This window comes from Hypanus sabinus, chromosome 5, assembly GCF_030144855.1.
Source record: "Hypanus sabinus isolate sHypSab1 chromosome 5, sHypSab1.hap1, whole genome shotgun sequence".
Classification (NCBI taxonomy): domain Eukaryota; kingdom Metazoa; phylum Chordata; class Chondrichthyes; order Myliobatiformes; family Dasyatidae; genus Hypanus; species Hypanus sabinus.
In genome coordinates, this window is record NC_082710.1 from 149,935,554 (window position 1) to 149,947,662 (window position 12,109).

A 12,109-nucleotide genomic window follows, 5' to 3' on the forward strand; every position below is an offset into this window, starting at 1 on the left:
GGAAGAATGTTCAGAACCTAATTGTAAAAAAAACTACCAGTAGTTTTGTCCAGAGTTTGTTTTGTGCTCATTCTCTTGGTTCTGTTTGAGACAGCGTCTCGATGCCAGACTGGGATACTCCAGCACTTGTGACGAAGCCATCCTCGTCACAGATAATAAATGTAATTTGAGCTTTGAACTCTTGTTGAACCTCCCCAGTGCCCTTACCTCATGGTTCTCTGGATTAGTTTCCATTTTCTGACCAATGTCCGGAGTCACAGAACATTGGGTAGAAGCAGGTGAAGCCAAGGCGAGGACCCTGCACAGAATCACCTGAATCTCAACCCAGAGCGCTGGTAAGGAAAGTGTTAAATGTTCCAAAGAGACTGGATAAGAGTGGATTAAACATCTCAGTGGGCACTGGGTGAAGGACAGACTGTCAATCTGGCACAGGCAGCATTGCTGGAAGAGCTAAAGCTTCTGGAGTGGCGAATGAGGGAAGCTAGCCAGGAGCATGACAGACACGAGAAAACCTGCAGACGCTGGAAGTCAAAGTAATGCCCTGGAGGAGCTCAACAGGCCAGGTCAGCAGTGTTGGCATCATCACATCTGGAAGTACACCTCCCATCACTCACTCTACTTCTTCAGTCTTTGTCCTCTCTTCACTACACTCCCGCCACTGGAAACATTTCTCCTCATTGACTGGACCAATCTGATTCCCTCCGCTAAATCTCATCGTTTAATGCTTCTGCTGTTCATCTCCCTCCATTGTCGCTGCCTGACATGTTCAGATCCTCCAGCGTGTTGCGTGTTTGCTCTCTGAGTTCTGGGCTCTCACGACCAGACTGTGTAACTGTTTCTTCCATCAAGCCATTAGACTCCTCAATTCCCAGAGTGTAGTCTGACAGCAACACACACACACACACACACACACACACACACACACACACACACACACACACTCACACACACACTCACACACACACACACACACACACACACACTCACACACACACACACACACACACTCACACACACACACACTCACACACACACACACACACACACACACACACACACACACACTCACACACACACTCACACACACACACACACACACACACACTCACACACACACACACACACACACACACACTCACACACACACTCACACACACACACACACACACACACACACACACACACAAACCACTCCACTTCCTTTGCAATTTTTGCTCATTTATTTCTCAATTCCTGCTAAAACATTGTTTACATTTACATTTACATTATTTATTATTGTATTGTAATTTGCCCTTTACTGTGCCTATTGTCTTGTTTATTAATTATTGCACTGTCTTGCATTGTTTTGTGCACTTTATGTAGTCCGGTGTAGGTTTGGTCTAATGTAGTTTTGTGTTGTTACACATAGTCTAGTGTAGTTTTGTGTTGTTTCATGTAGCACCATGGTCCTGGAGGAATGTTGTTTCGTTGTTACTGTGTACTGTACCAACAGTTATGGTTGAAATTACAATAAAAGTGACTTGGACTTTATGTGTTAACCCTGGGAATTCAGTTCATGGTTTCAAAAACCACTTCAATGATACTTTAAGCATACTGATGGATCTTCTCTACACCTTCGAGATACTTACTGACATTTTCCCATAGTTTCTTCCGTAAAACCAGGAGCCACGTTCGATTCTCTACGCTCCCAGTCTGGGCTTTGTTGAACATCACCCGGACCAAGGATGTTGAATTACTGCCACCCTGCAGTACCGGTTTCCGGCAGACGGTGGGGCTCGCGCGCTGTGGAACGGCACAGACCCATGGACAGCTCGCCATCGCCATCAGGTGGTAGAAGCCGGCTCTACAGCAACGGTCCCGGACTCGGGGAAATACCCATCTCCCTGGCACATACAAGATGCTGAAGAAACTCCACGGCAGCATCTCCGGAAGGAAGTAGATTCAAATCATTTCAAATCGCTACCCTTCATCTGGGCTGAAGGATATAAGGGAGATGGTATAAGAGTGAGGGAAGGAGTGGAGCAAGAACTGGGAAACGTTAGGTGAATTCAGGCGGGGAGATAGGAAAATAGTGGAGGGGAGAGTGGCAATAGTGTCAGAGGGTGGGAGGTGAAAGGTGACAAAGATAGGAAGATGATGGAGTTTGAGAAGAAAGGAAAGTGGAGTGTAGAGTGTGGGCAGATGGGAAGAGAGGGTGAGGAGACCCTGTGGGGAGAGTAGGGGATATAGAGAATAGATGTGGTGAGGATGTAGAGAATGGATGTAGGGGAGTCTAAGATCAGAGAGCACAGCCTCAGAGCAGAAGGCCATCCCTTTAGAACAAAGCTGAAGAGATTTTTTTAATAAGTAGAGTGTAGTGCCTCAGATGAATCAGCAGACTTTTTTCATGATGTTCAAGAAAAGTATATTCCAGTTAAATGCAAGGAGAGTAAGGCCAGAGTAAGGCCAGCCGGGATGAGAGTGAACACAAATGAGCTGGACTCATTTCAGTGTTTGGTCAGTGATCGAAAGGACAGTCCAGGAGGGGATGCCAATGGGGTGAAGTCCTTGTAACTATTCAAATAGAGCCTACCACAAATTCTCCTGTAGATCCAGTCAAAAGGACTGAGAAACTTGTTGTCAGATTATTCTGACAATGTTCTGTCACGGCTTCGAATGAGAACTGTTGCCTGTGAACTTGGCACAGCTACCTTGCTAGTTCCCCCTGCCCACACAGTAACTGCTGACAATGTCTGATAGTTTCAATTACTGTTCCCTCTGAGCTGCACGGGTGTCTGACTGCACGGTTACTGAAATGTTCCTGCACACATCACCTTCGTTGCCACACAGACAGAACTGGATGCAGTTAGAAAATGTTTATGAAATGTAAAGAGTTTCTTCGTTTTACTGTATTTCATTATACCCTTCAAAATAGAGGAAAAATTGGTTCCAGTTATCAGGAATCAATTGGCAAAGACAGGATGTGATATTTACCTCAGTGGGGTATCAGGGAAGGAGGCAATGAGCAAAGCGTCATGAATAACAAAGCTGCATCTTAAAGACTGGCTGGAACTGAGAAGACAAATGTGTCCATACACCGGAATGGTGTCGGTGTCTGATCTAAAAGCAGTGTCTAATGCTGAAACAGGAGAGGCTACAACGGTTTGAGGGAGGAGTTGGCTAATGTATGAGGAACGGTGAAGGAATTTCAAAGAACTTTTTCATGGTGTTCACAAACAGGATGTTATGCCTGGAGGTCGCTGAGTAAAACTGTTCCACGGGAACCTGCTCTGGGACTCCCGCTGTTTGTGATTTTAGAAATGACTTGGACGAAGGGGTTGAAGGGTAAGTTTGTAGGTGACACAGAGGCTGGTGGTGAAATGGATTGTGTAGAAAGTTGTTACAGGTTACAATGAAACAATGATAAGATGCAGAGCTGGGCTGAGAGGTGGTGGATGGAATTCAATCTAGGAAAGTGTGCAGCGACATTAGATTCCATGGAGCTTAGGAGGAGGATGGTGTCTAACGGCGACTCCTTTTCAGAAACGGCTCTATTATTATCTTTAATATCTCTATTTTTCCTTTTCAGGTTTCTTTCGAAGATTCTGACCTGGAGTTACACGCTGACTTTGGCTCTTTGTGGGAATGGGAACCGCTCTTGGGGCCTCACGACTGGCCGCTGTTTGATATGCCAAGGACGCGGCTAGAAGATTAGTGCGCCTTCAGTGTTCTGGGATTTCGTGGCTCTGGAGGTGAGAAGACCCAAGGACAGTGACTCCACAGCAAATTGGTGTGTCGTGGGAGACGGAAGATCGAAAGGAGCAAGAGACCCGAGTTCTTTGCGCACAGAGCTCGTAAAAACCGACACAACAGACTTTTGACATCATAAATCAGTGAGTTGATTGCTATGTCTCCCCTCTCGCTGTGAAACGGGGACATTGCTTTTTCCCTTATTAGGGAGAGGGAGAGCCTGTGGTATGTCGAATACTGGGTGAGCCTGTAGTCTTTGGGGTAACTGCAAGTCTGTGTCTTTATTGATGCTTTGCTGCACACTTAAATGTTCGGTGGGGGCACCAATGCCTTTTTTTTTGCTGGTGGGGGAGCGTGGAGCTGCTTACACGTGGGAGCGGGGAGCTGGGGGGGACTTTGGGGTTCTAACATTTAACTGTCCTTCATCCTTTGGGGTACTCCTCTGCTTTCATGGATGGTTGTGAAGAAAAGGAATTTCAGGATGTACATTGTATACATTTCTCTGACATTAAATGTACCTTTGAAACCTTTGATACAATTTGAAAGGCCCATCTTCTGGTACTACTCCGGTGGCCAGTGAGGATGCAAAGATCACCGCCAAAGAGGCAGCAATCTCTTAGGTCACTTCCTGTAGTAACCTGGGGTATATCCCATCTGGCCCTGGGGAGTTATCTATCCTAATGCTCTCCAAACATTCCAGCACATGCCCTTCCTTAATGTTACAGCACATGAGCCTGTTGTACACTGACCTCATGTTCGTCAAGGTTCCTCTCTCTGGTGAAAACTGAAGCAAGGCATGCCCCACCTCCTCCGACTCCATTCCTCCATCATCCTTGATCTGTCCTGTCCTCCCTCTGGGCATCATCCTGCTCTTCATATACATGCCAAATACCTTCATCCTACTTTTCAAGGACTTCTTATGCCCCTTTCTAACTCTCCTTCAGCTCCTTCCTAGCTATCGTGTAACCCACTAGAGCCCTGTCTGATCCTTGCTCCCTAAATGTTAAGCAAGCTTCTTTCTTTCTCTTGATTAGACGTTCCACATCACTTACTCAATGGGACAAACCACATGCAAGGACCCCTAAGCAATGTCCCACTTTACTGTATGCACTCCCCTGGGTGCATCTGTCTCAAATTACTCCCACAAGCTTCTGTCTTAATTCCCCTTTCCCCAGTTAAATACTCTCCCAAACCGTCCCTTCCTGTCCCTGTCCAGAGCCATGGTGAAAGTCAGGGAGTTGTGGTCATGGAATGCTCACCCACAGAGATCTGACACGTTTCCTGGTTCAATGCCCAGCATCGGATCCAGAATGGACCCTCCTCTAGTGGACCTATACATAATAAATTCTGCCCCTTCTAACCCTTTTGCACTAAGGAAGAGGCAATCAATATTAGGGAGGTTGAAGTCACCCCTCTATTCTTCACTTTGGCTATCTGCCTCTGATCTGTTCCTCAGTGTTACAGTTGTTGAGGGTGGGGATGGGGTTCCTGTAGAATACTCCCTACAGAGACATTGCTTCTTTCCTCTTTCTGACTTCCAGCTACACCTTATCCCGAATTTCTGGTTCCTCCTGGAATTTGGGCGTTCCAGCACCGAGGTGGACAGAATTTCAGGATTTCTCCCGAAATCATCTGGAACTGGCGGGTTGAGGGGTCAAAGTGAGGTCAGATTGTTGTATGAGCCCGCAAACAAGATGGTGTGATCGACACAGAAAACACAACAAGTACTCAGTAGACAGGCAATATTTTAGTAAATTGGTTGATCATTGTCACATATCCAGTGAAAAATGTGTCTTCAGTGCCATTTACAGAGATCAATTCATTGCACGATGCATTGAGGTACTGTAGTACAGGGCAAATCAGTAACAGAATGCAATGACAGAAAAGTGCAGTACAGGCACAAGCTCACAACAAGGTAAATGTGAAGTCAACACTTGTACAAAGTTCAAAGTAAATTTATTACTAAATTACATGTATGTCACCATATACAACCCTCAAATTCATTTCCTTGTGGGCATACTCAATAAATCCATAATGGAATAACAACTGTAGGATCAATAGAAAACCACATCAACTTGGGCATTCAGTAGTTCTATAACAGCAGACCTGAGCTTCGTGAAATGGCCTTTTTCACCACACAGCTGGTGTGTACAGGCCACGTGGGGTCCTCGGCGATGTGCTATGATCTACAAGGAGAGGCTGGACAAGTTTGGACTGTTTTCTCTGCAGTCTTGGAGGCTGAGGGGAGCAGTGAAGTGTAAAACATTAAGAGTCATAAATAGAGTAAGCAGTGATGGTCCTTTTCCCTGGCTGGCAATGTGAAATTCGAGAGGGCACAGCTTGAAGGTGAGGAAGGGAAGTCTAAAAAGAGATTTATGAGGCAAGTTTTTTATTTTACACAGGGAGCTGTGGTCATGAGGCGATCACTGCCAGGGGTGATGGTAATAACAGATATGACAGTCACATTTAAGAGACATTTAGCAGGCATGTGAATAGGCAGGGAAAGAGGAGACGGGGACCATGTCCAGCAGATGGAATTAGATTAACTTGGTATTATGTTTGACACAGACGTAATGGACTGAGTGATCTATTAATCTACTGCTCTATGTTCTATATAAAAGGGAAATAATTTCAATTTTTAACCTGAACTAAAAACAGTAACACAGAGTGGGGTGCATGAGATCTGAAAATTAGATCAGTAACTGGAAAGGGCTCTTTAACAGGATGGTCATACTTTCTTGCTCTTGTTCTGCAGTGTAGCGCTGTTGGTTACGTTAGTGGTCATGTGTGTTTAGCTTTTAGTCAGTTTTGTGCTTTGAGGTGTTGCTATCTCTGCTGCACGTCAGCACCGGGCTCTGGGTAAATATAGATGGAAATAAAAGATAAAATCTACCTCACATCAACCAATGCCAACTGAAGCATATGTAGTTAATGAAACAATAAAACTGTACGTAATTCACACTTTGTCCAGGAAGAGGGAAGAAATAGTTGCCCCAAGTAATCACTCGGCTGTTTAAAGTAAAAGTAATTTTGACCTTGGGATACAATCTTTATCCTTGTTTGAGGAGGAAGGAAAACTGGACCCTTCTGGTCAACTTCAGCTTTAAGGAGGGAGCAGGCAACCCTGCACCTTCGTGAGTTAGTAAGGGGAGATTGGGAAAGTGAAATTCAGTACAGTCCTCCTCCTGACATAAAGTGTGGAGTGTGGTCTTGTAACTATGGTACTGTTTGTTCAGGGACACAGCTACAAGGCCTGTGAGTAACGCCCTTTATCAAGGAACCGGTACCTGGCAAAATCTGTCTGGAAAGATTGAAAATGTCTGTTTCACCTGCACTGTTACCTGGTCCACTCATTTATAGAGTCATAGACTCCAGCAATGTTTCCTGAGTCCATTCAGGCGATGCACAATTAACATTAACTTCCCCTAGCCTGGTAAACTCCTGTCAGTGCGCATGGTGTGGTCAAAGACAGACTCCAATGTAGAGATGGCAACGAGAGTTTATTCATATTAATATGAAAAGAACATTGGTGCTCAGCTGAGTGACATTGTGAGAAGTAACATTCTCAAAACCAGGACTCCGCGATTAGCACTAATCAGACATCCACTTAAATAACACTAATAACATGGAAATCACGAGCCTATCAAAATAAACAACAAGCTTAAGCAGAAAGCAGCTGGAGACGGCACTGCAAAGAGTGAGCCACTCAAGAAAAGCATAAGGAACTGTAAATTATTCATGACTCTCATTAAACAACAATTAACCAATTCAGGTGCTCGGAGCCCGATACTCTCCAGTGCTCTGTGGAGGCCTGAAGGGCTCATATCTGTGTCACTCTTTAATCGACCTTTCTGAAGCTAAATGTGATGACAGGAATATTCTGGTATCAGTGTTACTTTCCACTTAAGACTGTTCACAGTTGCTACCCCTCACATGAAATTGGAGAGAGCTGGTTTACTTCTGGTTTAATATGGACTTACTGGTTGCTTCAGCAAGCCTGCTGTTTAATAAAAAGAAAATGTTTGTTGTTTTCTTGTTATGAAACATGGAAGAAAAATTCCACTAGATGTGAAGAACAATGAGGAGTTTTGTTTCTAATTTTTAGAAGTAAGTTTTATTCACAAGAGAAACGTACAGAACATTGCAAAGCTTTACATTCATGGTCATCACATTCAATGGTGTTAATTTTGTTCTTAAAACCGTAGCACTATCACAACTCTTGGGGCTCCTGAGGGTGATGTGCCATTTCAATGTCTGAGGGGCTTTCCTGCCTGACTCAGCCCCTCTGTGCATGGTAGGGAAAGGGGCCCCGACTGGTTCTTCCTCAAGGAGTCTTTGCATTGGCTGCACCGAGCTTCGGTTCATCTCTCAGCATGTACATCTACAGCTTGGACTGTGCCAGTTCCCTAATGGATGCCTCACTGTGCTAGAAGACCAGACAGACCAAAGGGCATCCTTTACCCAATTGATAGCCTTGATAGCAAATGATGTCTGTCACGGCTGTCTCAGAGTGTGCCCCAGGTAGACCCCATAGATCAGAGACTCCCCTGTTACACAGCCGCTAGGGATGAACAGAGACAGGAACCCTTGCATTTGTTTCCACTCCCTCTTAGCAAAGCCAGAGTCTGCAAACAGGTGGGTGACTGCCTCTTCCCCACCACAGCTGGGCTGAAGGCTGCATGAGTCGAGAGTGATCCAGTACATCCTCCAATCATTGCATGGACGTTGACTTGTTGCTGTGGAAAGTCACCTGACAAAGAAAGTAGTGAAAAGTGTTAGCAGTAAACCTCAGCCCAAAATGTCAACCGTTTATTCATCTCCATTGATGCTGCCTACCTGCTGAGTTCCTCATGCATTTTATGTGTGTTGCTCAAGATTTCCAGCTTCTTTTACTTTTCATATTTAGAGATATATATGATGGCAGAATGTAGTATTAATGGTAAGACTCTTGGCAGTGTGGAGGATCAGAGGGATCTTGGGGTCCAAGTCCATAGGACACTCAAAGCAGCTGTGCAGGTTGACTCTATGGTTAAGATGGCATATGGTGTATTGATCTTCATTAATCGTGGGATTGAATTTATGAGCCGAGAGGTAATATTGCAGCTATATAGGACTCTGGTCAGACCTCACTTAGAGTATAGTGCTCATTTCTAGTTGCCTCACTACAGGAAGGATGTGGAAGCCATAGAAAGGGTGCAGAGGAGATTTACAAGGATGTTGCCTGGACTGGGGAGCATGTCTTATGAGAATAGGTTGAGTGAACTCGGCCTTTTCTCCTTGGAGTGAAGGAGGGTGAGAGGTGACCTGATAGAGGTGTATAAGATGATAAGAGGCATTGATTGTGTGGATAGTCAGAGGCTTTTTACTCAGGGCTGAAATGGTTGCCACAAGAGGACACAGGTTTAAGGTGCTGGGGAGTAGGTACAGAGGAGATGTCAGGGGTAAGTTTTTTATGCAGAGAGTGGTGAGTGAGTGGAATGGGCTGCCGGCAACAGTGGTGGAGGCGGATACGGTAGGTTATTTTAAGAGACTTTTGGATAGGTACATGGAGCTTAGAAAAATAGAGGGCTCTGCGTAAGCCTAGTAATTTCTAAAGTAGAGACATGTTCTGCACAACTTTGTGGGCTGAAGGACCTGTACTGTGCTGTAGGTTTTCTATGTTTCTAAATACAGCATCATAACAGGCCCTTCCAGCGCAATTACACCCATGTCACCAAGTAAGCTGTATGTCTTTGGAATGGGGGAGGAAACCAAGGGACCTGGAGGAAACACACAAGCTCATGGGGAGAAGATACAAACTCCTTACAGGCAGCAGTGGAATTAAAACCAGGTTGCTTGTGCTGTAACAGGGTCAGGCTCACCACTACTCTACTGTGCTACCCAAATGCAGAATCCCTTGTGTCACTGGCTTCCCCTTAATGTTACAACGGAACATTGATCAGAGATGTGCGATGTTCAGGACCAATGATTGACTATTACTGCTGGAAAGTTCACAATAATTTTCTATTTTAGTTCATGGAGGAGTCCAGAAACAAAGAGGAGAGAGAAATAGTTCACAGGCCTGTCAGGTAAGAGCAATAATTTCTGTTTTGTCCACATGCTTATCTGAATTTGTTTCAAATCCACAGACCCATGCACAATAGAATTAACAGCCTTTCCATGACTTTGTTGTATCCTCATTGACGAAAACCTCCCCCTGGAAAGATATACCGGAAAAGCTTGGGTGAGGTTAGGTGGAAGAGTTTCTTGGTGAAGCTTGGATTCAGGACTTTTGCTCAGGCTGCTCCTGCCAGAGACAAACAGCACATTTTCATTTTTGCATTCTACATGTTAGAACAGAGACAGAGTTGAAAAATGAGAAAGCAAATTTCTGTGAATGGTCAAGTGTGATCAACATTAATGTGAGGAGGAACTCCATAATTTCTCACAATGTCCATAATCATGTTTGGTTCTCCATCAATTTCGTGTTGCTTTATCCGTCTAGGAAATTTTCCTGTAATCATTAACAATCTAAAGGAAAGTACAGAATTCTGAGCATCACAGAAATTACCTGCCCCAGTTTCTCCCCATTCCACCTATTCCTCAGTAATTCTTTCCGTTCCTCCTTTCTGTCACATACACTCAGTGACCACGCTATTAGGTACCTCCTGTACTTAATAAAGTGGCCACTGAGTGTACGTCCACAATCTTCTGCTACTGTAGATCATTTGCACACCACTCTTGTGGTTATCCGACTTACTGTCACCTTCCTGTCAGCTTGAACCATCTTGAACCATTCTTGTCTGACCGCTGTCATTAACAAAGTATTTTCACCCACAGAACTGCTGCTCACTGGACTTTTTTTTTGTCTTGTTTCCTTGAACCAATCTCTGTAAACTAGAGACTGCTATGTGTGAAAATCCCAGGAGATTAGCAGTTTCTCAGATACTCAAACCACCCCATCTGGCACCATCAATCATTCCATAGTCAAAGTCACTGAGATCAAATATCTTCCCCATTCTGATGTCTGGTTTGAACAATAACTGAACCTCTTGACCACGTCTGTGTGCCTTCAAGTCAAATCAAGTTTATTGACATTTAATTACATACGTTATATAATGTATATAACCATGTAATGTATATAGAAATGGAACAGTTTTTTTTCAAACCAGGGGTAAAGCAAAGTAGTACACATAACACAAGATAACTTAGGAAGGTAAGGATCAAATCTACAGATAAATTACACACAAATAGCAAATTAAAAGAGCATTAATATTAAATATTGTAAGGTATGGAACAAATTAACCAGTGACACTTTGAATATGAAGCAGCAGGGAGTTCAGAAACCTAATGGCCTGGGGGAAGAGATTGTTTCTCATCCTGACTGTTCATGGTTTTATGCATCACATTCTCCAGAATTATTGTAAAAAGTCAAAGAGGATGCTGGATGGATGGGTGAGACTCTTACTAATACTCCACTTCCTCTTGTCACGTACCCCGTGACCAGGTTAAAGAACCAGCAGAAATGGAGAACACCTTGGAGTCTGGTATTACTGTTAACTACTAGTGTTTATTAGTAACTAAGCAATACAATAATATAGATGCAATTATAATGAACAGGTTAGCAATAATATATAGATATATATGTGTGGAATTAAGAACAAAACTAGGCTCTTTCAAATCTAGGGGTAAATAGGTACAGTCTTACAATGTGATGAAGAGAGTTCAGTTCAGTTTGTGGTATGTAGTTGAGTAGCGGTGGGGGGGAGAGAGAGAGAGAGAGAGAGAGAGAGAGGTGAGAGGTGAGAGGTGAGAGGTGAGCTGTTGCCGTCGATCTTCCCGTTGTCTTCCGAAGTCCTGTTGTGATCACCGACTGTGACCATGATACGTATGACCGTTCTTCAGTGGTGGAATTATCACCCAGGCAAGGATGGACACACAAATCATTCCCCACCGGTTGCACCTTTTCACGCTGTGAGCCACTGATCGATTTCCCCCAATCGATCCTCCAAAACCCCACCTTCTTGTGGGTGCAACAAAGCTCGTTCAGTGTCCGCACTGCGTGTCTCATGGGGTGTCTTGGTGTGTCTGTCTGTGTAACAGCGGACCTGGCTTTTATCTCTTCAAGTTGGACACCAGCTGTCCATCAACCTGATCCGCCTTCCACTTTCTGCAGGAGCTCTACAAGCAGGCAAGTGACCTCGGGGAAAGGGTAAACAAGCTGGCAGAGAGCCATAACATCAATCTTCCGAGCAGTTTCTGTCTCTCTCTCTTTCATTGTGCTGGACGCCTCCCTCTCTCTCTCTTGATAGCAGCACAGTTCATAGGGTCTATTCTGCACCCCGTTTCAAATTAGGTTTTCCCATGACGCTCTCTATATTCCTTCTCATCATCGCTCTTG

The 12,109-nt window shown here is 44.4% G+C and overlaps 1 protein-coding gene across 1 annotated transcript in view; it reads left to right on the plus strand.

Moving 5' to 3' along the window:
- Nucleotides 1-277: 277 nt before the first annotated feature.
- The window catches only part of LOC132394451 (uncharacterized), a 152,959-nt gene continuing 141,127 nt past the window's right edge, over nucleotides 278-12,109 (plus strand). The window contains exons 1-3 of the mRNA XM_059970627.1: nucleotides 278-335; nucleotides 3,569-3,872; nucleotides 9,742-9,797. The gene's annotated coding sequence lies outside the window, so the exon portion shown is untranslated. The remainder of the gene's footprint in view (nucleotides 336-3,568; nucleotides 3,873-9,741; nucleotides 9,798-12,109) is intronic.